Source organism: Podarcis bocagei (genome assembly GCF_964188305.1).
Source record: "Podarcis bocagei genome assembly, chromosome: 9".
Lineage (NCBI taxonomy): Eukaryota > Metazoa > Chordata > Lepidosauria > Squamata > Lacertidae > Podarcis > Podarcis bocagei.
This window is the reverse complement of record NC_138134.1, coordinates 67,473,111-67,498,188: the sequence shown is the minus strand read 5'-3', so window position 1 is coordinate 67,498,188 and position 25,078 is coordinate 67,473,111. Positions and strand designations below refer to the sequence as shown.

Here is a 25,078-nt window from a genome sequence, read left to right as displayed (position 1 = left end):
CAGCTTGTAAATGCCTTGTGTTTAGTAATACAGAAAGGCAGAATGCAAATTAAAAGTGAAATGAAATGAAATGCATTTAAAGTTCTATCAGTCATGGCTTCCCCCAAAGAATTATGGGAGCTACAGTTTGTTAAGGGTGTTCAGTGATATTAGAAGACCCCCATTCTGCTCCCAGAGCAACCAGTCCTTGAGATGGCTGTTCCAAATGGGTGCCACAAAAAAGGTACTGCTTTTTGCTCATGTTGTGGTATATAAAGGTAAACGTAAAGGGACCCCTGACCATTAGGTCCAGTCATGGCCGACTCTGGGGTTGTGGCGCTCATCTCGCTTTATTGGCCGAGGGAGCCGGCGTACAGCTTCTGGGTCATGTGGCCAGCATGACTAAGCCGCTTCTGGCGAACCAGAGCAGTGCACGGAAACACCGTTTACCTTCCTGCTGGAGCGGTACCTATTTATCTACTTGCACTTTGACGTGCTTTCAAACTGCTAGGTTGGCAGGAGCTGGGACCGAGCAATGGGAGCTCACCCCTTTGCCGGGATTCGATCCACCGACCTTCTGATTGGCAAATCCTAGGCTCTGTGGTTTAACCCACAGCGCCACCTGCGTCCCGTTGTGATATATACACAGTGGATAATTTCTTTTTACTGCATGGAAGTGTAAACAGGGTAGACTTTGGGGTTCCTTTTCTGGTATGTTATGCATGAGGTCAGAAAAGACATGGACTGTGTTGCTATTTTTTGGACATTTTGAGATTAGAAAAGTGTTTACATCTCTTGAGCAATAATAAATGAGGGGCAATCCAAGTGTGATTTTAAGTGCATAAACTGAGATTGCGTGAATCTTTTAAAAATCTAAGGGGAGGTGATGATAAGGATTGGGACCATAATCCAATAATCCTTTCCTCCCATATTATGGTCCCAGAGAAAATTTGCCACCAGATGCTATTTAGCTCAGGAGGGTGGTTTTCATCAGAGATGGCAGTCTTGATGGCCACCATCTTGATAGTTCCCTCATCCCACACTTATGCTCCCCATGGCTGCTCAATCCCATTTTTAAAAGAGTCACTCAATTTCAAGTCAAACATAACCTGCAGTTTGATGCTCAGTTAGGACTTCATTTGATAATAATATGCCTGTGTTTCTTTCTTTCTTTATTTCTTTCTTTCTTTCTTTCTTTCTTTCTTTCTTTATGGTCTCTGGGGATCTTCACATGTGTAGATTGGTTTTTCCAAAGTACAAATCTAGAATCCAAGAAGGAAAGGGGAAAATCTGAGATTCTGGGAGCAGGACATTGAAATAAATGATTACTTATTCCGGGAGTGCAATTCAGAGGACTTTCCCCCCCCCCTCCCCAATTATCTCCTGTATTGATTGATAAGCTTAATCCAATTTACTTGTTGCATTTTTAATTTTAAAGCCATCATTATTGTCATATTTCATTTGGCAACCCATTATGCAAAGCATTCAGCCTCCCTTTCTTGAAAAATACCAATACAACTAAGAAAGGAGCTGTTCATCTAATATAATAATCACATTCGCTGTAGCCTTAGAACTGTAGTCACTTGAGAGAGTGAAAAGTGCAATCAATAAGATTAGCAGCAGCTTAGAAAGGTCAAGGCATATCAATACTTGCATTTAATTGACCAAACCCCTCTAGGGTGAAAAGGGGAAGAGAGAGAGAAAATATACAGCCATTTCTTCCCAGGTAGGTTCCTGGGATAAAGTCAATATAGATGAGTCAGCATTTCCACCTCAGCTCCACCAACTGCATCGTACCTCAGCAGTGCAATTGTTTTGCCCCTGGACTTCCTGAAGTTCTGCTTCATCTTTTGTCATGTGTGCACGCTAGACAAAGCAGTCAAGGAGCATATGGCACTATTGAGCCACACACATCACAAACAACGACATTTAACTTATTCTGCCTTTTCCTCCTCGGCTGCTGCAGATTCAACTCGCCTTTGGATCGGTCTTTCTTAACAAGTAGATTTGAGCCCTGAAATCTCAGAGTCGGGGGTGCTGCCAGCCTGGAAACCCAATTTGGCTATCAGGGGTATCAACTTGAATAAAATATGGGGGTGGGGCTCAGCTAAGCCCCACCCTGTTTAATCAAACACATGACATGGTGCAAGCACATCATTTGAATGGCAATGCCCATCAGCTTTGGGGGGGGTCCACCCACTCAAATATTTTATTGAGGGGGCTGGAGCCCCCTCAGCCCCCAGGAGTTGGCTTCTATGTTGGCTCTTTACATATGATGATGTTGTTGTTGTTTAGTCGGTTAGTCATGTCCGACTCTTTGTGACCCCATGGACCAGAGCACGCCAGGCACTCCTGTCTTCCACTGCCTCCCGCAGTTTGGTCAAACTCATGCTGGTAGCTTCGAGAACACTGTCCAACCATCTCGTCCTCTGTCGTCCCCTTCTCCTTGTGCCCTCCATCTTTCCCAACATCAAGGTCTTTTCCAGGGAGTCTTCTCTTCTCATGAGGTGGCCAAAGTATTGGAGCCTCAGCTTCAGGATCTGTCCTTCCAGTGAGCACTCAGGGCTGATTTCCTTAAGAATGGATAGGTTTGATCTTCTTACAGTCTAAGGGACTCTCAAGAGTCTCCTCCAGCACCAGAATTCAAAAGCATCCATTCTCTGGTGATCAGCCTTCTTTATGGTCCAGCTCTCACTTCCATAAATCACTACTGGGAAAACCATAGCTTTCCATAGGTCCTTTGTTTGCAAGGTGATGTCTCTGCTTTTTAAGATGCTGTCTAGGTTTGCCATCACCTTTCTCCCAAGGAGCAGTCGTCTTTTAATTTCGTGACTGCTGTCACCATCTGCAGTGATCATGGAGCCCAAGAAAGTAAAATCTCTCACTGCCTCCATTTCTTCCCCTTCTATTTGCAAGGAGGTGATGGGCCCAGTGGCCATGATCTTAGTTTTTTTTTTATGTTAAGCTTCAGACCATATTTTGCGCTCTCCTCTTTCACCCTCATTAAAAGGTTCTTTAATTCCTCCTCACTTTCTGCCCTCAAGGCATCATAGACTTGCAAAATAGACGATCCTGATTATTAGGGATGAACAAGTGGACCAATACAAACTGTACAGTGACCCATAGGCATGCCATAAATTGGGGGGAGGTAAAGGCTTTCTGGGAAATGATATATAATGAGTTAAAGAAAATGTTTAAAAATACTTTTGTTAAAAAACCAGAAGCCTTTGGATAGAGTGGGTGAAGAGATACCAAGGGAAGATGAAAGACTGTTTATGTATGCAACAACAGCGGCAAGAATTCTTTTAGCCCAAAAATGGAAACAACAAGAAGTACCAACGAAAGAAGAGCGGCAGATGAAAATGATGGACTTTGCCGAATTGGCAAAGCTGACAGGAAAAATCTGAAACCAGCATGATCAAGTATTCCAAAAGGGCTGGAGTAAATTTATACTATGTCTGAAAGACTATTGTCAGCAATTAACATCCCCAGCAGGGTTGTCTGAAGACTTGCAATGAGAAACTTTCTACCTTTCTATATTTATTTAAATTGTGAACCATTATGTAATGAGTGTAATTTGAATTGCAAAATGTATAAAATGCAAGGATATAAAGGTAAATTTTGAAAACCATCAGGATGGAGGGAAGGAAATCAACAGGCTCTAAAAAGCCAGGGCGGTGAAGTAGATAATGATGATGTGAATATATGTGATTAAATTGAAAATGAATAAATAAAAATTATATATATATATATATATATATATATATATATATATATATATATATATAAAAATATAAATTTTGGGGGATTGTGCATGTTTTGGTTGTTGTTGTAGGGGGTTTTTTTAGAAAATTGCAATGCCTTGTGAAAATTGCATTTTGGCAGATCCTAAAGTCCAGGGATGAAAGCTTAACCATTAACAGACAAATTGCTTTAGGTAAATTGTTTCTCTTCCCTCAGAATAACAGTAAAGAAAACAAAAACTCCCTGGAGTAGATACACCTCTGGTCTGATGCAGCCGCTCTCTTCTGACTTCTTACAGTGGTACCTCAGGTTAAGAACTTAATTCGTTCTGGAGGTCCGTTCTTAACCTGAAACTGTTCTTAACCTGAGGTACCACTTTAACTAATGGGGCCTCCAGCTGCTGCCATGCAATTTCTGTTCTCATCCTGAGGTAAAGTTCTTAACCCGAGGCACTACTTCTGGGTTAGCGGAGTCTGTAACCTGAAGAGTCTGTAACCTGAAGTGTCTGTAAGCCGAGGTACCACTGTATTTCAATAGGAAGAGGAGGCCTTTAGCTTTCCAGACCCTTCTTTAGTCTCAGACTATTCCTGCTTTCAGAGCTACTTTATGCTCTGACTCCTCTGTCCGCCACATCCGAGTGCCAGCAGCAAGGAATCCAGGCATTCCCTGGAGCCTCAGCCCTGCTCTTTAACCCATTTCAGTTCCTCACTTTCATGAATGTGAATAATAAAACTTGGAAATAACCAAGATCCGCTCATAGGACGTAATAATCGTTTTATGTAGAGCCAAAGGTCGGTTTCGTCCTTCCCTGGGAGCGCATCCCCGCCGAAATCAAAATAAATAAATAAACCTGAGGTGGGTCTCTGCAATACTAGACTAATGAGATATTCATTACAAAACAAATCACTATGTAATAATGCATGAAACGCTAATGAGAACAATATTAGGCATGACAACTCGCCCAATATATGACAGGCGGTGGAATTAAGCAGTTATATGCAAGTATCTCCCTCCACCCAAAGTGGCTTTCACCTGGCATTTGTTCTCAAATGGTTAAAGTGTGTGTGTGTGTGTGTGTGTGTGTGTGTGTGTGTGTGTGTGTGTACACACGCAGGGGTGCGTGTTGAGCCCACTTTTATATACGCTCTATACAGTGGACTGTGCCCCCAAATACCCCAGTAATAAGATCATTAAGTTTGCAGATGATACAACGGTGGTTGGTTTAATAACAGCTGGAGAGGGGGAGGTGGCCTATAGGAAGGAAGTTGAGCAGTTGGGGGAGTGGTGCAGGAAAAACAACTTACTCCTTAACTTAAAGAAAACAAAAGAGATTATTATAGACTTTAGGAAATGTAAATTGAATATTCAGTCACTCTTTATTGAGGGGAAGTGTGTGGAACAGGTCTCAGTGTTTCGATTTCTGGGAATGGAGTTGAGAGATGCCCTAACCTGGAGACCTGATGAAGAGAGCACAGTGGAGGTTATATTTTCTGAGAATCCTCCGGAAAAATGATCTCTCAAAGGACCTGTTGATGGCATTTTACCATTGTACTGCATGGTCTCTGTGTGTGGTTTGGGAGCTGCACGGTCAGGGGAAAAACAATGCTGTCCAGGGTTGTAAAGACTGCAGAGAGAATTATTGGGTGCACTCTTCCCAGCTTGGATCAAATCTATACTTCCAGGTGTCATAAGAAACCTGCAGAGATAGCGCAGGATAGTGCGCACCCCGGAAATGATCTCTTTCAGCTTCTGCCTTCTGGAAGAAGGTACAGGGTTATAAAGACTAGGACTAGCCGCCTGAGAAACAGTTTCTACCCAAAAGTGATTTTGGTTTTAAACGCATTGTAAAGAGTCTGTATGAGAGTATATTGTATTTAATTATGGGGTATCAGAGTTTTTAGGGGCTAACCAGGCTGGGATAGTTGGGACAGCAGGCTCATTGTTTTTTGAATGTTTGATGTAGATTTTTTCCAATTTTGTTGTTCTGTATGGGACAATGACAATAAAGATTATAGTATCATATCGTATCATATCGTATCATAAACTCTGGTGTCTCTAGGTAGGGCAGGGGAAAAGTTCTGCCTCAAACCCTGGAGAGCTATCAGTCAGACCCCATCTGCAGTAAACACTTAAAGCAGTATCATGGCACTTTAAACAGTCATGGCTTCCCCCTAAGGATTCTGGGAAGTGTAGTTTGTTAAGGGCGCTGTAGGATACAATTCCCAGAGAAAAGAGGGATTGGCTGTCAAATCACTCTGGATTACGTATAACTGCCCTGATGCCACCATGAGCACAAATAATAGCCAATAAAAAGGACATCTGGGAGGGAGGCAAAAAGGCACCCCCAAAATCAGCGAAATTAATTTGAATGCTGGCCTTTTGATCAATTGGAACCCCACTTGCTAAACCAGCATATGAAATATAGGCTAGAATTGAGCCCCTCTGGCACAAATCCTCAGTTTTGCTTCTCTATTCTTCTTTACACACCCACAGTTCGCGTATATTTCCTCCCATCAGGAGTATAGGCTCCGGTTTTTAATAATAACATCAAATATATAACCCAATAACCAGTGCTTTTTTCCTAGAAAATTAGGTGCCGGGAGATGGGACCAAAATAAATGTCTTCTTGTGATAACTGGATAAATTAGCACCTTGCAGTTTCATTATGCTCCATTCCTTTGGCAGCAGGAATTAATTCCGGATTACCTAGGGAGGTGTTATTGTTTATGCAGTCTGGGAAGGTTTGAAAACTCACTCAAATTGCCGAAGCCTGCCATTTCCTAGGCATATCACACACCATTCTTAAATGGAAGGCACTCTGCAAAGGGCTAGTTATTGGTAGCATATATTATGCCCTGTCCCTGAAAAGTATAGCAGGATCACCTGGATGTCAGAAAGAGGATGCTCTGGAATTAGAGATGGGAAAGAAATTTGATTCTATCCTTCACAATTTGCACTTCTCTGAATTTTGCAATGCTGTTCCCCAGCCAAGAGATTTGCACAAAGGTACACCTGCTGAGGTGAAATGTGTGCATAAAAATGCATGTGAGAGTGGAAATAACACTAAAAATGTGTTGTATTAGGAGAAATCACTTGAAAAAATATGCACGCCAGGCACACAAAAATGTGTATCTTAGGAAAAATCGACAATAGAATGCTGATGAATTTTTTGTGAGGATTTTAAACATACGCACACACTGCAAACCAATGTGGAAATATGGGGAACTAAGCGGAAGACTAGAAAAATGAGAAACTGAAAAAGATAGATTCACCCAACCTAGAATACAACTCTTGGTTGCGCATGTTGACTTGGTGCAGTAGACAGAGCAGTGGGGATGAAACTGAAGTGAGCACTCCTTAGATTAACTTGGAAATGGATGACGAGAAGGGTTAGAGGAGTATCAAACCAGAAAATATTTGGAGAATGGAGAATATTTAAGGATTATATAAGATCATATTGTACCACTCATACCATATTAACAGAACTTGAGTGATACTTGTAAACACAACAAATACCGTTTGTGGAGTAGACGGGAACAATATTAAAGAATATAAAACTGTGCGAAAAAAATGATGACAGTATAAACAGTACAATGAGAATGATTGGAAGACTCGTTTTGTCAGAAGTCTTTTTTATTTAAGTGTTTAATAAAGGCGCTGTTTCAGCTGAAATGGTAACCACATATAAGCTTATAAAGCAAAATCTTTTCTGAAAGCAAATGCTGCCACCTGCTGGACAACGGTGAAATGGGTATGTGAAGGTCCAGAATTTTATTAAACGGGTTGCTTCTGACAAATCTAGAAAGCATCTTAAGAACCATTATATTCCAGATAAAGTGTTAATGAACAAGGCTTAATTATCTTTCGGGACATATCTGGTCCTGTTTAGAAGGATGTCTTAATGCAAATCAGCTCTCTGGCTACTGTTAGCCCAACAATCACATATGCATAATTTTAATTATTACTATTTTGATGTCAATGTTTCTTTCCAAACAAGCCCCAAGCAGAAGCCGAGTCTTGTTCTTAGCCTACCACACACGGTTTGTTTGAAGAAAAGCAAGCCATGCCTTCCCCTTTATGGCACAGGCGAGGAGCAGGATATGAGCAAAGCATTTGCACTCATTAAAACATACCTTATTTTAAACTGTAGTTTAACATTGCATGCAGAGGATAAGCTTTTAATGAACAGCCCAGAACCAAAAAAAACAGAGGCCCAAGGAAACAGTGAGAAATTGCACCAAAACATTCAGAGAGCAAACTTTGGGGGTGGCCCTAAGCATTGGCTTCAATAGAAATAAGTATTGTTCGGCATGATATTCTCATGAAGTGTTAAATCCTGGGGACTTTAAGAATGGACACTTACACAAGAAGTGAAGTACAGACTCGGTTGGCATCGCTCTGCCTCAGGAGACAATGGAGAAGTGTATCTTTGGGGCTGAAGTCAAACTGTTGGAGGGTTGCAGCGCTTGCTGTGGCTGTAGAAACCGATGTGGGAGAGGTATGTTTGGTTGCCCGCCCTGTGGAACGCCCTCCCATCAGATGTCAAGGAAATAAACAACAATCTGACTTTTAGAAGACATCTGAAAGCAGCCCTGTTTAGGGAAGATTTTGATGTTTTACCGGGTTTTTAATATTCTGTTGGGAGCCGCCCAGGGTGACTGGGGAAACCCAGCCAGATGGGCAGGATATAAATAAGTTGTTGTTGTTGTTGTTTTGTTGTTGTTGTTGTTGGAGCTGGGGCAGGTGAAGTCATCCATTTGTGCTGCTGCAGTTGCACCAGAGCATTCCTTCTCTCTGTGAATTAAAGGGGAAAGAAATATACATAAAATTTACAGGTGCTAATTTTTGGATCCAGATGAAAATTTAGAAACAATCGAAACAATAATTTCAAATACAGTGGTACCTCGGGTTACATATGCTTCAGGTTACAGGCGCTTCAGGTTACAGACTCCGCTAACCCAGAAATAGTACCTCAGGTTAAGAACTTTGCTTCAGGGTGAGAACAGAAAACACGCGGCGGCAGCAGGAGGCCCCATTAGCTAAAGTGGTACCTCAGGTTAAGAACAGTTTCAGGTTAAGAACAGACCTCCAGAAGGAATTAAGTTCTTAACCTGAGGTACCACTGTAGAAATAGAAGACATCCCAGCAGAGAGGGGAGGGTGGTGACAAAGGTGCTTTCGCTGCCTGCTGCCCAGGTGCTCATTGATTGGACAAAAAGTCCTGAATTTCAGGGGGTTGGACTAGATGACCCTGGCGTCCCTTCCAAGGCTGTGATTCTGATTCTATGATTTCACAACTTCCAAGGCCACTCATGCTCTCCAGACTTGGACTGGACAGCCCTCCAAAGAGAGAATTTTTTTCAAATGGGGGGCTGTGCCGCTGACAGCCCATCAAACAGAGGACCATTTTCTGCAAAGCAAGACAAGTTGCCTGCCCACCCCCATAAATACGAATTCATAATTTTTTTTCCTCTTTTGTATTGGGTCTATTACATTGTCAGCCTGCAGGCAAAGACTTCCTTGGCTTTTAATTAATCTCTTTACGGTGCTTATGGGGAAGAAATAGCTGCTTTGTAAGCGAGTGACAACAACAATACTAATAGATGCTCATGGTCCTTTTGGGATGTTGGTGAAAAGCTTATGGTGATTGACAGGAGCATTCTGCGGCAGTTAAGAGGCAGTTAGGAGAGGCAGTTAGAGGATGGGGAGTTAAGATTAGGGTGAGAGAGAAAAGGACACTGGAAGAGAGTCTTCTCAGTTGATAGTCTGGAAATGTTTGTTGTTTGTTGTTATTATTAGCATGCCATGGGGATTATTGTTTAATAATATAATGTACAGTTAAATAATACCCACAAGATTTTACCTTAATTGGATTTGCCTCTTTCACGTGTGATTGCTGAACCCCTTTAATTTTCCAGTGGTTTCCTAGTACCAGGGAATACATTCCTCTTTATCCCTCCCCTCCTTTATTTCGTCCTTCCTCAGTTTATCCGCTGTGCTGGGGGCACTGCTATTCTTTCGCTCCGTAACTTTATTTAAGCACTTGCTGGTTTTGTATCCTGGTCCACAAACATCCCAACAGAATTTTAATCCGAGTCATGTTGACTTGTGTGGACTTATTTCAGCGGGGTCTTTACAGGTTGCCAAATTCAAAAACGGGAAGGGAGGGATTATCACCCATAAATTACTTTTTAAAAACACTGAAAGCTACTACCCTAAATGTACTGTAAGGTTTTACGTTTCCTTATCACAGAAAGGTCATGCCACCATCTAAGTCAAGTGCCTATAATAAATATTTTGCTTCTTAAACGATACAAACCCATACTGCTTTCTAAATCTATGGATGCACAAACAATCCCAAAGTCTCTGGGTACATCCACTCAGTTTCTAATCCCTATGGGCCCTTTTTCCTCGAAAACACCACAACTTCCCACATCCCAGGCACATAAACACACTCTCTCTTCTCCCTTTCCCGCCCCACAATCATCTACAATCTGAGGTAAAGCTGTGCCACCCACAATCCCATTTCTCCCCTTCCTGCGCCCTCAGTAGGGCTGGAAATCATGAGCTTTGACCTTTTACTTTATTTTAATACATTTATATCCAACCTTTTCTGCAAGAAACTCAAGGTGGCATACACATTTCCCCATTTTAGCCTCTCTTGACAATACTGTGAGGTAGGTTAGGATAAAATATAGTAGGCTTCGTGGGGTTTTGAACCCAGGTCCCAGTCCGAAACTCTAACCACTACAACCACACTGGCTCTTAAACCCAGTAGAAGTACAAACTGGAGAATTGTTTGTGTCCTCCCTTGCTGGAGTCCTATGCCCAATAAGAGAGAGAATTATTTGAAGTATTCCTTTTAAAGCCTGTACAATCCAGAGGGATCCAGAAACCAGAGATATTAGATCTTTGATTTTAAATGAGATAAACACCTCATAAGGATTTTCCTTTTTTTTTTATCGGTTTGTGAGTGCTGCATTCAATTAGAAATGTTAGGCTTGAAAGTTGTTAAAACAGATTAAGAGCAAGCAGACAGCTTCCTCATATAAAATTGATACCATATTCCCAAAGTGCTGGGGGTTTTTCCCCCTAATAGGGCACATGAGGCACAATGCTATCAAAATCAAACACTTAATTCTCTTCCAATTTCAGAGAGAGGGAAGCATTTACTGAACTGCACCACTGAAAACAATGGCATTTCAATGTGCTTCTCAACTGTGGCTGAATGGTGTCCATTGCATTTTTCAGAATAATAACAATTTATTATTTATATGCCACCCATCTGACTGGGTTACCCCAACCACTCTGGGCGGCTTCCAACAAATTAAAATGCAATACAACAGCAAAAAAATTAAAAAGGAAAGCATCATAGGCAGACACTGGAGAGGCCTGTCAGGAGTAAACATGGACCATTGGTATCAAATAGTATGGGGAAACAGCCTTACTAGAAAAACCAAAATTGACACAGGGACAAATAGAAGACGCCGCCTTCACCCCGGTATGGCTCCCCTTTATCACATGCACAACCCAACAAGAACCGGCCAACAGCATATGAATCAATATGGCCAGCGTGACCCAAAAATCCACACTCACACACATAAACACATCTCACTACAGCCAGCCAAAGACAACCAACCACCCCTGGGCCACCCCCAACCTCTCTCCCCACCAAGGAAATGTTGTTGTTGTTTAGTCGTTTAGTCGTGTCCGACTCTTTGTGACCCCCTGGACCAGAGCACACCAGGCACTCCTGTCTTCCACTGCCTCCCGCAATTTAGTCAAACTCATGCTGGTAGCTTCGAGAACACTGTCCCACCATCTCGTCCTCTGTCGTCCCCTTCTCCTTGTGCCCTCCATCTTTCCCAACATCAGGGTCTTTTCCAGGGAGTCCTCTTCTCATGAGGTGGCCAAAATATTGGAGCCTCAGCTTCAGGATCTGTCCTTCCAATCAGCACTCAGGGCTGATCTCCTTAAGAATGGATAGGTTTGATCTTCTTGCAGTCCATGGGACTCTCAAGAGTCTCCTCCAGCACCATAATTCAAAAGCATCAATTCTTCGGCGATCAGCCTTCTTTATGGTCCAGCTCTCACTTCCATACATCACTTCCAAGGAAATATAACAAGCAAATAGAAAGGGAATCCACACAAGTAACCCTGACACAAAACCCCATACATACACTTAGTAGAATTATATTGCGTGCAACACTAATGTCTCACAACCGATGAAACTAATCCGTAGAAAAAACAACTTGAAAAAAGAAACAATGCACGTATTTTTGTAAACTAAGAAATCTTTAATAAAAATTATTTTTTAACAACATTTTTAAAAGAAAAAGGGAGTGTCTCTGATGTTCAAAAGCAGTCTAGGGTACAAAGGTTTAGGTGGAAAATTATTTGTATCACTGTATTAAAATATACGCCCCACTGTGGCTCTGTGGTCTAAACCAATCTTCCAATCGGAAGGTTGGCGGTTCGAATCCCCGCGACAGGTGAGCTCCTGTTGCTCGATCCCTGCTCCTGCCAACCTATCAGTTCGAAAGCACGTCAAAGTGCAAGTAGATAAATAGGTACTGCTCCGGTGGGAAGGTAAACGGCGTTTCTGTGAGCTGCTCTGGTTCGCCAGAAGCGGCTTAGTCATGCTGGCCACATGACCCGGAAGCTGTACGCCGGCTCCCTCGGCCAATAAAGTGAGATGAGCGCCACAACCCCAGAGTTGGTCATGACTGGACCTAATGGTCAGGGGTCCCTTTACCTTCACCTTTTCTCTTCCACTCTGGAACCCCCAAGAAGGCTCATAGTCTAAATAAAACTACAAGTCCCGTATAGTTCCATGTGGGATGACTTTTGGAAGGGGCACAAGGAAGAACAACAATTTCAAGATCCGTATTAAGGCAATATTAGGCCAGCCCAAATGTCACAATGTATCGATTTTTCTCCAGAAATTTCTCCATCAGGCTAGATCAGTCTTGTCTAACCTAGTTCCCCCCCCATCCCACCCCACTGCGGTCATGGACCCCAACTTCCATTAAAGCCTGTCAAGGAGTGATCATCCAAAATATCTTGAAGTCACCGGGTTAGGGAAGGCTGAGCTCTACAGACTCTCTCCTCCATATCTGGCTGCTTTGTTTACCATCTCCTGGTGAAGAGTTCTGGATTAGAGCAAAAAGCTTGCACACAATTCTGTGGCATTTCGGTTGGCCTACTAAGGGTATTGCCCCAGGGTAGATTTTGGCATTTTTCTCCTGGGCCAACACTTCAACTTTTGTTTCTCATGTGCCTTAAAAGAAAAATGAGGTTGATGTAAATTTTAGGCACTCTGGCAAAAAAAAACAAAAAAAAACCCCAAAGACGCTGCTCATTGATGTCCCCCGTTCCTCTATCAGCAAAGGCAGCCAAAGCAAGGCCTCTGGTGTTGGGTGGAAATGCACAGGGTGACTCAAATGGGAGAAGGCAAATTCTCAAACACCCAGGTACCAAGTGTGGCGATCACACAGGGTCCCCGGACATTTCACCGTCTATTGATCCCTGTGCCACCACTTTATTTCTCGCTGCCACCACCCAGACCCTACCTGGGACAATACTGAGTCCAGTAAGGTTTAAACTGGAACACAAACTTCTGTTTATTTATTGCAGTTTAACAAGTGTGTGGTTTCATAAACAGTATTGGTCAATTACATTCATGGGGTGCCTATCCAGACCTATAACTTCCGCTACCTGCTCTCACTCACTAAACCACCTCTCAGATATTTACTTGTCTTCCTAGCTCCTAACTGTTCCTGACTCAGCTTATTTCGCTACACGAACTCCACCTACCCACAGACTCTATCCCAATTCACTCCCACTCCAGCCAACCTCCCAACGAACTCCTCCCTTCACCCCTCCCAGAGCTGGTTTTATAGTCCCTCTGACTCCACCCCCTGGGTTCTGATTGGGTAACCTGTTTAACTATTTCACCTCCAGCACTCTCATATGTTAACGTCACACCAAGCCATTTATTTTAAGGCTTGCTAGGCACACCCAGGAGTAGTGCAGTCAGTCCTGTGGGCCCAATTTTGTGGGACTCCAAACAGACAGGCCCCCTCCCTCTGGCACCTACTTGATGACTTTTAAAGTCATTTCCTATTTTATAGTTTTCAACTGGTTTATTTCCATTGCATGTGTGTGTATAGAATTTTATTTATTTTCCATTTAATATTATACATTCACATCATCATTATTCACAATACCGCTCTGGCTCTTTAGAGCCTTTCGACTTACTTCCCTCCAAACCTCATGAATTTGAAATTGACCTTTATATCATTGCAAGTTATACGTTTTCCCATTCTAATTACACTCATTACAGAATGGCTCAAAATTTTAATTAACATAGAAAGACAGAAAATTTCTCATTGCAAGTCTTCAAGCAACTATGCTAGTGATGTCTCTCAGATATCGTATAAATTTACTCCAATCTTTTTGGAATACTTGATTGTGCTGCTTTTTCCTGTCAGCTGCAAAGTCCATCATCTTCTTTCGTTGGTTCCATTGCATTTGTTGAGACCATTGTAATTATGTGATATATCAATTTATGAAGTGAATAAATAAAAGCTGTACACCTTTAATCAAGTGCAGAAGGAGTCCAGACGGCAGTGCAAATCCAATAGCAGCCGGGTGATACACAAATAACATGCACGCTGCATGTCTTTCCTAACAAGCACCAAACATTTGTCATTTATTTTTAGGGGACCTCATCAGCAGTGACTTAAGTTGTATGCAAAGGCTTGGGGAAAGCACCTGTTTGTATGGGAACGTAAGTCGAGTGTTGCAGCATTTTTTTCTCATGAATAAGCCAGGCCTAATCCGGGTTTTAAAGATTAACTGTAATAACAAATGGATTACAGGATTACGCTAGAGCAGGGGTCTGCAACCCGCGGCTCCGGAGCCGCATGTGGCTCTTTTACACCTTTGCCGCGGCTCCGGGGTGGATACTAGCGAGGGGAGGAGGCGCATTGTGCGCCCCGACACTCCCCACTGTGGCGGGTGCTGTACTGGTTGTGACGTCGCATGGGGGCGGTGCATGCGTTAGTCACGCACCGTCCGGACATCACATACCCGCCCGCTGTCAGATCGCGGCTCCGGAGATATATTTGTTTTAAATGTCGCAGTGGTTTTGCGGCTCCCAGGTTTTTTTCCCTTCGGAAACGGGTCCAAGTGGCTCTTTTTGTCTTAAAGGTTGCAGACCCCTGCGCTAGAGATATGCTTCCCTATATACATAGAAATGTAATGTCGTCATGGTGCAATTGGCATGACTGCCAGTAGGGGGCCACACCAACACCATGACGACAGAATAGCAGGCAGGTGAAGGAGGAAGCAGCCCAGGTGGGAGGAAGACCAGGTGAACTGTTTTTTTTTTTTATTATTATTATTATTATTATTATTATTATTATTATTATTATCTTTATTGCATTTTTTAAAAATACAGAGAAAGCATGAATTAAACATTACATCCAAATATTCCAAAGTAAAAATAAAAAGTAAAAATAAGAAAAGAAAGAAAAGGGGAAAGGGGAAAAAAGAAAAAGGATAAATAATAAACGAAAATGAATTAGTCAAGTACACAAAATAGTTCAAACAGTGATTTGAATATTCTATACACCGGGTTCTCAGAAAGAAATTATATTTGTAGTCCTTCTTTTCTTTCTTTCTTTCTTTCTTTCTTTCTTTCTTTCTTTCTTTCTTTCTTTCTTTCTTTCTTTTCTAGAAAACTAGTTTGAATCCCTGCTCTATTAGTTGACTTCCCTCCATCTCTTTGCGGCTTCAACGCTTCTCTTAAGTGACAAATATTCTGCATTCATTTATTAAAATCAGTCCGTCCCCCCTTATATCTGTGAGATAAATCTAAGCGCAACCAAGTATTGGTTTTGGAACCATATTTTGTCAGGTAGTTTTTAAAGCAATCCCATTCCTTTTTGTACCTTCATATGCCTATTGATGTCTATTTGACATTTTGATTGTGTTGATCATAGAATTCTTGAATTCCATGTTAAACTATTCAATTTCCCTCCAGATTTACAAGGCAATCAGCAGTCAAGTAACTCCTTGATATCACAAGCACTTTTTGCTCAGTGTTTTGAGAGTTGGGAACAGATTTTCAAGAGATATTAGCAAAATACATGGTAAGTAACGTTGCCAACTTCTCTCACTTCTCTAGAAAACAACTAGATGAGCAATCTATTTACAGTAAATCTAACTGTCAGTAAAATAACTATTTCTGCAGCAGAAACATTCTGAGTTCAATATTTGTACAGCTTATACAAAAAGACTAGTCACTGTAGTAAAATATTAACTAGAAGTTTCAATCATTGCTTCCTACTGCGTCATCGCATTAGACAGATACCTTCCAAAGAGCAGAGGGAAACAAGCATACACTTTTAAGTATTTTAACTCTTCTCCCGGATCTTCCAAAGCTACTTTAGGTAAAATAATCTTATTGTATTCACTCCTGCAGAAGTTAATTGAAATGATTTCCACAAGAGGCTACCGGGGCTTTGAATCAGCATTGCCAATGGGGTGTGAAACTAATCTTACTATAGAGTAAAATTGTAAGGCTGTTGTCACGCTACAGTTTGCACGGTCACCAGTTGGGCAACCGCGGCAACTCCGGCGTGACCACAAAACAGCAGACAAGCAGGCAGTACAGGCAGACAACGCAAGCTGTTTAAAGGAGGGTGGGCAGTGCTTCAGAGAGTAGTTTCTCAAGCCCCATTAAAATGTTTGGGGTGAGCTGGGAGGGAATGGGCAGGGTGAGTGGGTTGTGCAGGGAGCGGGTTGGGTCAAGTGTTATGGGAGGGAGTCTGTGAGCTCAGCAAGCAGGGACAGCAGCCCCATGTGTGTTCGGAAAACCTTGGTGGTTTACAGTGGTACCTCAGGTTACATACGCTTTAGGTTACATACACTTCAGGTTACAGACTCTGCTAACCCAGAAATAGTGCTTCAGGTTAAGAACTTTGCTTCAGGATAAGAACAGAAATTGTGCTCTGGCAGCGTGGCAGCAGCGGGAGACCCCATTAGCTAAAGTGGTGCTTCAGGTTAAGAACAGTTTCAGGTTAAGTACGGACCTCCGGAAAGAATTAAGTACTTAACCTGAGGTACCACTGTATTTATTTCGTAAAATGGACACACCGCCTGATTGTAAAAAGAAAAAATCAAAACGGTTTACAAAAGAAGATAAAGCAGTAAAATTATCAATGAGAAAAATAAACAACAATAACAGTGTATGTAATGTTGAATTGGATTCTGTTCTGTCATTATTTACTATTATTAAAGAATTAATATTGTATTAACACACGCATTACTTTCATGTAGGGAGAAATGGGCTCCTGCGCCATTACTATGGAGCTAGAAAAGGGTGGTTTTAGTAGAGGTTGCCTTTATGGCACAGCTTCCCAGATATAACAGATATGTGAAAGAAAGGTGGTCAGATGTGAAAGAGCAGAAGAGGTCCAACACCTTTAATCGCTGTGTAGGATATTGAAGGGGCGCGGGTGGCGCTGTGGGTTAAACCACAGAGCCTAGGGCTTGCCGATCAGAAGGTCGGCGGTTCGAATCCCCGTGATGGGGTGAGCTCCCGTTGCTCGGTCCCTGCTCCTGCCAACCTAGCAGTTCAAAAGCACGTCAAAGTGCAAGTAGATAAATAGGTACCGCTCTGGTGGGAAGGTAAACGGTGTTTCCATGTGCTGCTCTGGTTCGCCAGAAGTGGCTTAGTTATACTGGCCACATGACCCGGAAGCTGTACGGCGGCTCCCTCGGCCAATAAAGCAAGATGAGCGCCACAACCCCAGAGTCGTCCACGACTGGACCTAACGGTCAGGGGTGCCTTTACCTTTAGGATATCGAAATTCAGTCTTTCCACACTTGGTAAAGGTATAGGGGCCCCCACTTTAACATACAGTGTTGCCCCGCAAGACGAATGCCTCGCAAGACGGAAAACTCGCTAGACGAAAGAGTTTTCTGTTTTGGAGGTACTTCGCAAAACGAATCTCCTATGGGCTTGCTTGCGAGTTCCTGCTGGTTTTTTTTCCTCCCCCCCTTTTTTCTAAGCCACTAAGCCGCTTATCAGCTGATCCGATCAGCAGATAAGCCGCTAAAAGCCTCTAAAAGCCGCTAATAGCGCTAATCCGCTAATCCTTCAATGGGCTTGCTTCGCAAGACAAAAAAAACCACTAGACGAAGAGAATCACAGAACGGATTCTTTTTGTCTTGCGAGGCTCCACTGTATCTGTTATTCCCAGAATGGTACCGTAATTAATTTTGGTTTGTACTATGCTGTATGGTTAGAGTTTCCTGTGAATATGTATCTGGTAAAGAATGGGAATCCATTGTTGTTGAAGTTCTGCGAATGCTGGGGGATTGCATAGCTATTCTTACACGTGAAGTCTTAAATTGCCATGTTACAAGAATAACAGTTCATCAGTCACTAACTGGCACTGAAAGGAATTGCTGAAATTAGAACCAGATGCTTATAGAGGGGCAAATAAGCCCTTCTCATGTCCTACTGCTACTTGTTCTCTGTAAATTCAGATTCAAGATTAGGAAACTAGATTTGACTGAAATTGAGTGTCTTGCTGCATTGGAATATTTTTTTTAAAAAAGACTGTCAGTGCATTGGAAGCAGGAAATGGGCTACGAAGGCAGCTAGACCTTTGGATCATAAGGGAGTCAAAGGTGTGCCAAAGAAGGAAAAGGAAATTGTTATGTACTGAAGTTCCCACCTTGGGCCAGCAGGGGGATACTGTAGATAGTTCAGGTCCACATATGCAAATAAGGGATCAAAAGTGACGTTCAGTGATTGGATAGTTACAGAAAATGGTTACTGTTGCGTTCTAGTGGAGCTCTATATAAGCAGGCTGGCTGAGCCCTTCAGCTCAGTTCTGTTCTGGCCTGTGAATAAACAAGAGCTGTTTGAAGAATTGCTGTGTCGTCTGATATGTTCACCCACAACTTAACAGAAATTGCAGAGAAGCTGGCAGAATGCTTTGTATGTCTCTTCGCTGTGGAAGATGCAAGACAGTTCTTTGTGCGCCCAAATGAGGGGATTGGTAAAAGTGAAGCTGAAAGGGAAGTCGGTAAGGCTTGGGAGTTCCTAAAAATCACAATACAGTGGTACCTCAGGTTAAGAACTTAATTCGTTCTGGAGGTCCGTTGTTAACCTGAAAATGTTCTTAACCTGAGGTACCACTTTAGCTAATGGGGCCTCCCACTGCTGCCATGCCACTGCCACGCGATTTCTGTTCTCAGCCTGAAGCAAAGTTCTTAACCCGAGGTACTATTTCTGGGTTAGCGGAGTCTGTAACCTGAAGCGTCTGTAACCCGAGGTACCACTGTAGTAGAAACTCAGCTGAAATGTGCTCCTTGCATTTCTTTATTTGCACCATCTCTGCTTTCTTTGGTCAATGTTTGTTCTCATTGGGGATAAGTGACCATTTTCTGAAGAACTGCTCCTTGCCTCCAGTAAGCTTCCTTGACTCTGTTCCTTAACCACGCTGGCATCCTCTTGGTTGCTGCACTCAGGTCCTGCCTGCTTGTGAGTAGCCTCCAAGCATTTGGTTGGTTGCTGTGAAAAGAGGATGCTGAACTAGATGGACCACGGGCCTGATCCAGCAACACATTTTGTGTGTGTTATCATTGCGCCTCCTTAGAGCATTCCTGAGATCCAACAAGGGACAGCAAAAAGCAAATGTTCGAAGCCTTTACAAAAGAGCAAACATGACACTAATCTCTGCAGTCTTTTAGATCATTCTGAAATCTGCATTATCTCCGCAGAGAGCTGAAGAGATAATGAAGAGAAAAAATGAGAGGCACACATACAAGATGGGGGACACCTGGCTTGAGAGCAGTACATGTGAAAAGGATCTAGGAGTCTTGGTTGACCACAAACTTGACATGAGCCAACAGTGTGACGCGGCAGCTAAAAAAGCCAATGCAATTCTGGGCTGCATCAATAGGAGTATAGCATCTAGATCAAGGGAAGTAATAGTGCCACTGTATTCTGCTCTGGTCAGACCTCACCTGGAGTACTGTGTCCAGTTCTGGGCACCACAATTCAAGAAGGACGCTGACAAACTGGAACGTGTCCAGAGGAGGGCAACCAAAATGGTCAAAGGCCTGGAAATGATGCCTTATGAGGAACGGCTAAGGGAGCTGGGCATGTTTAGCCTGGAGAAGAGGAGGTTAAGGGGTGATATGATAGCCATGTTCAAATATATAAAAGGATGTCACATAGAGGAGGGAGAAAGGTTGTTTTCTGCTGCTCCAGAGAAGCGGACACGGAGCAATGGATCCAAACTACAAGAAAGAAGATTCCACCTAAACATTAGGAAGAACTTCCTGACAGTAAGAGCTGTTCGACAGTGGAATTTGCTGCCAAGGAGTGTGGTGGAGTCTCCTACTTTGGAGGTCTTTAAGCAGAGGCTTGACAACCATATGTCAGGAGTGCTCTGATGGTGTTTCCTGCTTGGCAGGGGGTTGGACTCGATGGCCCTTGTGGTCTCTTCCAACTCTATGGTTCTATGATTCTATGAAGGAAATAATATTAGTAACCCTTTATAATAGTGAATTTTGTGATACTGGACAGTACAGATAATTACTTCTATGCACTTTAATGGTAGATAAGTGGGATGGGTGAGGAGAGACTTAGGAATTTTCATGCATCTCAGTGTTGTTTAATCATTTATTTGTTTTGAGAAAGTAAACTGCCCTAACCTCATAGGAATGTTTTTTGTTTTGCTATTAATTTGTAGAAGTGCTCAGATGACCTCTAGTGGCCGTGTGATAACATTGCAGAGAAAGCGCACAATTCTAAAATATAACCTTAATATAGTGGGCTCACTGCTTTTTTAAAATACCATTTGGGGTTAAAAAGGTCCAATTACTTGTCCAAACTAAAAGTTAAATGAGTTAACAGGTGGTTCATGGTTGGTTTTGATTTCTTATCTTGCAGGTTGTTGTATTTAACGTGTTATATTACTTTTCCTGTTGCCTTTATATGGCAAGAGTTGTGCTGGATTTTTAATACCGCTTTGGAAATTTGGAAATAAAATACTAAAAGGCATTATTACACAGTGTTGATAAATGCTTAGTAAACAAATGCATTTTTAATCTTACTTGTTTCTCATTTTAATATTAGGTTTTACTGTTGTTGTTTTACTCTACCTGTAGCTTTCTGTGTTTTCAGCTGTGAGCTGCTATGAATTTAGGACTGAAAAATTAGGATAGAAATCTTTTGAATAAAACCTAGAGACTTGGTGGAAACAAGGAAATAATTCAGTACTGTATTAGGTTTTCAAATAGCCTATAATTGGCTGACTGACTTGTTTTTCAGGAAACATTGCTATACAAAACCACAGCTAGCATTATTATTCGTATTAAGTGTAATAAGTGAAATGAAAACTTTATCCTGGGCAGATGGCGTTTGATCAGAAACACGGTGATGCTGCGATTTCTACACTTCAAGTTCAAGTGGATGATGTGAAAAATGTCATGAGCCAAAATATTGAAAAAGTCTTGGACAGACAAGAACGGCTGAGTGAGCTGGCTGATCGAAGCGATGATCTCCAAACAGCGGTGATTCTACATTCATTTACTTTGTGCAGAATATTTATCAGTAGAATGGCTTTAAGCTGACTCTTTGAGGATTGGCATCAGGATCTGAGGGTTGTATCATATTAACTCCATCACGCAGCCTTTCTCAACCTTGGGTCCCCAATGTTTTTGGCCTACAACTCCCATCATCCCTGACCACTGGTCCTGTGAGCTAGGGATCATGGGAGTTGTAAGCCAAAAACATCTGGGGACCCAAGGTTGAGAACCACTGAAAGGATGTACGATTCTGCAAATGTACCGTATTTTTTGCTCCATAACACTCATTTTTTTCCTCCTAGAAAGTAAGGGGAAATGTCTGTGCATGTTATGGAGCGAATGCCTACGGATGGCGGGGGGGATCTGCTGCAGCTGTGAGCAGAGGATCCATGGTTCCCCTTCCTTCCCTCCTCTGTGGCTCGCTTTGAAACAGCAAAGCAGGAGAAGAGCCGCTGAGTGGGAAGGAGAGAGGGACAGGGAGCCTGCTTGCTTTAAAGGAGCAAAGCGGGAGAGAGGAGCCTTCTCCTCTTATACCCCTCGTCTGCATTATTAGCAGCATCCTTCTCCACCCACCCCACGCGTGTTCCTTGTCCCTTGAGTGCTTTTCCTTCCCTCCCCACTTAAAACATGGTTACAAAACACGGATCCACATGGATCCTCAGGATTTTTGCACTGGATCACCCCAAATTCACCATCAAATCACATAGCATGTCCATGGCTACAGCTTGCACCAAAAAAATCATGCACCAACTGTTGCCTGGGGCCGCAGTGGTGCAAAAACGTGGTTACAAAGCATGGATCCACATGGATCCTCAGGATTTTTACATTGGGCTACCCCAAACTCACTGTCAGATCACATGTTTGTGGCCACAGCATGAACCACAAAAATCATACATCCACTGTTTCGTTTAGAATATTTTTTTTCTTGTTTTCCTCCTCTAAAAACTATGTGCGTGTTATGGTCAAGTGCGTGTTATAGAACGAAAAATACGGTAGCTTCCTTCCCATCTCTCCTTGCACACTCTTATGGGGGTAACACCTGTAAGATTTAGGGGCACAGGGAGGGGTATGCTCCATTGCACAAGTGTAAATCCTTGGACTGATGGAAGAAGTTTGTTGGATCCACAGGGAAGCCACGTGGTCCATTTGCTAGCAATGCAGCAAATTGCTTACTTTGGGGGCTCACCACAAATTCCTCCTCCAAGAAAAAGTCGTTGGTGATCAGGGCCTTTGAAGAAACTGTTTCAAGTGTTTAACTATCAATTCATGCTAATCAAGCAGCTTCAACGACACTGAATTCCAAGAGGAGAAATATTCTAGGCTCATTTTGCGCTTCTCTCTCTCACCAGCTCTCAAAATACTCAGGCAGCCTGATGGAAAAAAGCATTATCCTAATTGTGCTTATTCATAAATCCTATTTAATTCAACAGGGCTTATTCACTTAAGTAGGGTTGAGATTACAGCTTAAGTGTGTTAACACACAATTCTTTGAATTGCATCCGTTTGAAAAACAATGCAAGCTAAGACTTCAATTACCAACTGTTGGGGTAATTTGTAAGTTACACAAAGCTACTTCCACATTTCTAAAACAACCGCTTTCATCCATTTGGTGTGTTGCCCTGCTTATTGATTTGTGCCTTTTTCCATTTGCTTTCAGGCTCACGGTTTCCAAAAGACGTCTACAAAGATTTCAAGGAAGATGTGGTGGAAAAACACTAAAATGATCATAATTATTGTTAGCGTTGTCCTCGTCATAGTAGTGTTCATCATCCTTTTAGCCACAGGCACCATTCCAACATAAGGATCCTTTTAAGCAGTTTCAAACGATGCACTGGCATTCTATAAAGAGTTCTAGATTGAAAGGCACAAGTATTTTTGTTTAAGTCTTCTACCTACAAATAAGTACAGTTAACAGCTACAAATTGCTTTTACACACTAGCGCTTGCCGTTGGGCGGGCAAGCAACCAGGGATGGGAAACCTGTAGCCCTCCAGGTTCCTGGATTACAAACCACATTATCCACAACCCTTTGCCAGGCTGGCTGAGGCTGCCAGGAATTGGGAGTCCAACAAGGTCTGGAGGATCACGGATTTCCCAGCCCTGCAATAAAGGAATGAGCTAACTCCCCATTTTAAATATTTTGCATCATAAAAAGTGACAAGGCAATAGATATACCTATTAAGACAAAACCCTGAACAAAATTCTCAATGGTGAAGGGGTAGAAATACTTTCAATTTCTAAGCCAACTTGTTGCATCCATTTCCTATTCTGCACCCTTATATGCTTAAGGCCCACGTTCTACAAATACTGGTGTTTAAGGGTTAAATAATAATAATCTGATACCAAGTAGGAAAAGTTCTTTATTAAAGGGGGAAATTCGTGCTATAGGCAAGAGCAGGCTTGAGAACTCCAGACCACAATGTCCTGCCCAATGGTTTTTTGCTTATTCTCGCACTACATGATTCCTCACTGCAGTTTAGTTTCATGTTTATTAAGCAACAGCCTGATAGAGAAAGAAATTGAGCCCTAGTGCAGGTGTGTCTACTTATTCCTATAACTGGAGCCTCTGTGGCGGAAAAACTATTAGTGGCTGAACTTCAGTCAATAGCTATATGTCCAGACACGTATGACTGCAATGTACAGTCATTTTATATGTAAGAATTTTGGGAAAAAGCAGCGAGAAAGATGCTGGGCTTTGCTGCCAGCCACTGGCGACAGCAGGTAGACAGACCCCAGAAAAGCACCTCCTTAGAGCCATAAGAACATGTTGAGATGAACGGACTGTGCAATACAAGCCATGGCAGAAGCAATTCATTCTGCAGTCTCTTATTCCAGAGTAGACTGTCAGGAGCCTTCACAGTACTTACCCAATTGCCAGTTATAACAATCAGTACAAAATTAATGAAATGCTTAAAAGTGCCATCTTTCTTGATTCAACTGCTTATAGAAATGTTTTGTTTCCAATAGATATTGATGTGACAGTGATCAAACAAAATATAGATATCTGTGTACCATCTGGCCAATGTTTTTTGAGTGATATTAGAAGTCATACTTTGTTGGGCAGGTGCCGGTGTAAAGGCTGGAAAATATAAATGTAACATGGACCCCACTGTACTGTCTGAAGTTTTGGTTGTTTTTTAAAAAATGTATTTCTAGAGTTCAGGAACAGAGGAGAAGAAAACTTGTGCTGGCTCCTAACCCACAGCCAGTAGGTAGTGTCAATTCAGAACCGCTAGATCTACAACACTGGAATTATCCTGCCTTTTGGCTGACTGACTCAAGCACGATACAAATACGAACTGCCAAGAGTGGTGCAAGGAGATTGTCACTGCCAAACTCCTCAAGCATAAAGTCTCTTAACAAATGATCAACACAGCCACTTAAGTGTTTTGGGGTCCACATGTTAACGGGGCAACATTTCTGTAATCTGAAAACCACTGTAAGCCATTTAATACAGTGATCAGATTTCTAGCTTCCAAGGCAGTGGAGCAGAATTTGTGCAAGGCTTAGCGATGCTCCGCAAAGGTGAGAAACCAAGATGGATGTTAGATCCTGTCTATCCATTAAATCCCTCTTATCTACTACTAATACAATCCAAATAATAAAGAAATCTGGAATTGTTTGCTATGGAAATGTGTTGCTGTGTTATTAGTTGCCCGCCACTGGTGAAGTACAGCCACAGTTGTCCTCTCAGAATTTTTACTAAATGGATGCATAAGCAACTTAATACCTTCAAAG

The 25,078-nt window shown here is 42.3% G+C and overlaps 2 long non-coding RNA genes across 6 annotated transcripts; one reads left to right on the top strand and one right to left on the bottom strand.

The window, feature by feature from the left end:
* Window positions 1-305: 305 nt before the first annotated feature.
* LOC308594411 lies at window positions 306-8,883 on the bottom strand. Its single transcript, XR_014011450.1, has 3 exons — window positions 8,627-8,883; window positions 8,087-8,517; window positions 306-1,241 (listed from the first exon to the last, which is right to left on the bottom strand). It is a non-coding gene; the product is annotated as an uncharacterized lncRNA (long non-coding RNA).
* Window positions 8,884-8,899: 16 nt separating this feature from the next.
* Window positions 8,900-24,973, top strand: LOC308594373. Of its 5 annotated transcripts, none has more exons than XR_014011391.1 (5): window positions 8,900-8,918; window positions 14,447-14,514; window positions 15,772-15,880; window positions 21,168-21,326; window positions 22,999-24,973. It is a non-coding gene; the product is annotated as an uncharacterized lncRNA (long non-coding RNA). The 5 variants fall into 5 exon arrangements; XR_014011392.1 differs by lacking the exon at window positions 8,900-8,918 and adding an exon at window positions 9,277-9,295; XR_014011393.1 differs by lacking the exon at window positions 8,900-8,918 and adding an exon at window positions 9,378-9,496.
* The last annotated feature ends 105 nt before the right edge of the window (window positions 24,974-25,078 follow it).